Here is a 1,476-nt window from a genome sequence, read left to right on the forward strand (position 1 = left end):
TTCCAGCATCTCCTTCAAGCATTTTGCTGCCCACTGTAGCTCGAAATTATGAGCTTAAATCTTCTCATCTTAATATGCTGCCTTCCTTTTATGGTTTACCTAATGAAGATCCATTGACTCATATAAAGGATATTTTTAATGTTGTGAGTTCTTTTCCCTTGACAGGTGTGACAGAAGATCAACTTCGAATGAGAGTGTTTCCATACACTTTAAAGGATAAGGCGAAGTATTGGTTGAATTCTTTGAAGCCTGGTTCACTCACTACATGGTCTGCCATTCAAAAGAAGTTCCTGGAAAAATACTTCTCCACGCAAAAGACCGACATGCTTAGGGACAAGATCTTGTTATTTGCACAGCAAGATGATGAATCGTTTTGTGAAGCATGGGAGAAATTCAATGGGTTGCTCAACCAATGTCCTCATCATGGGATTCCATTGAAGCTTCAAATGCGTATGTTTTATAAAGGACTAACCCCTTCTAGTCATAATATAGTCACCAATTTTGCAGGTGTTTCTTTTAAAACCAAAACTCCAGAAGAAACGTACGAACTCTTTGAGGAGATAGCAATGGAGACCCAACATACGGATACAAGAGGTAAACGTGTTATTAGTGGTTCTAATGATGCTTCTAGTGTGCAGATTTCAAAACTGGAACAAAAGCTAGATGCTCTTCTTGCATTAAACTCAAGAAGCCCTCCGAAGGAAGTGTGTAGCATTTGTGAATCTCATGACCATGCTACCACAGCTTGTCCACTTGGGGCTGGATATCCAGAATTTGTGCAAGAGCAAGCTAAGTTGGTAAATTCCTACAACCAAGGTCCAAGAAATGATCCATACTCTCAAAGTTATAATCCAGGTTGGAGGAATCATCCAAACTTTTCATGGAGAAATACCCAGAATCAAGCAAATCCCCCTTCATTCCAAAGGCCACAACAATCATCATCATCATTGGAAGATATAGTGAAGCAGATGGCAATCAACCAATCCAATTTTCAGCAAACTACACAAGCTGCCATCTCCAAATTGGAAGTCCAATTAGGCCAAATAGCTGCTGAAATAACTCAAAGAGTGCCTGGGAAATGGCCAAGCCAAACTGAGATTAATCCAAAGAACCCAGAAGCCAAGGCCATTCATGTGCTCAGATCAGGTAAGATCATTGATAATAAAGATGATTCTAATCTTTCAAATGATGTTGTGATTGTAGAAAATGAAGAGGAGGAGACCATGGCCACGGAAGGAGAACAACTCAAAACTTCTCAATCTGCTCCTAAGGCCAAATCAGATTCTCAGAAATCCGATCAATTCCAATTGCATAAAAGGGATGACAAATTTGTGCCACCACATCTTCAAGAAGATAGATACGTGCCACCCGCTCCATATGTTCCACAGATTCCATTTCCAGGCCGTCTTAAGAAAGCAAAGCAAGATAAGGCTTTTAAAGAGATTTATGATATTTTGAGTAAAGTTAATATCAATT

At 39.6% G+C, this 1,476-nt stretch overlaps 1 non-coding gene across 1 annotated transcript; it reads right to left on the bottom strand.

Annotated features, from left to right (window-relative positions):
• Window positions 1–323: 323 nt before the first annotated feature.
• On the bottom strand, window positions 324–430 carry LOC148294200 (small nucleolar RNA R71). Its single transcript, XR_015836204.1, has one exon. It is a non-coding gene; the product is annotated as a small nucleolar RNA R71 (small nucleolar RNA).
• Window positions 431–1,476: the final 1,046 nt, after the last annotated feature.

Source organism: Prunus avium, chromosome 5 (genome assembly GCF_965620075.1).
Source record: "Prunus avium chromosome 5, drPruAviu1.hap1.1, whole genome shotgun sequence".
NCBI lineage: Eukaryota > Viridiplantae > Streptophyta > Magnoliopsida > Rosales > Rosaceae > Prunus > Prunus avium.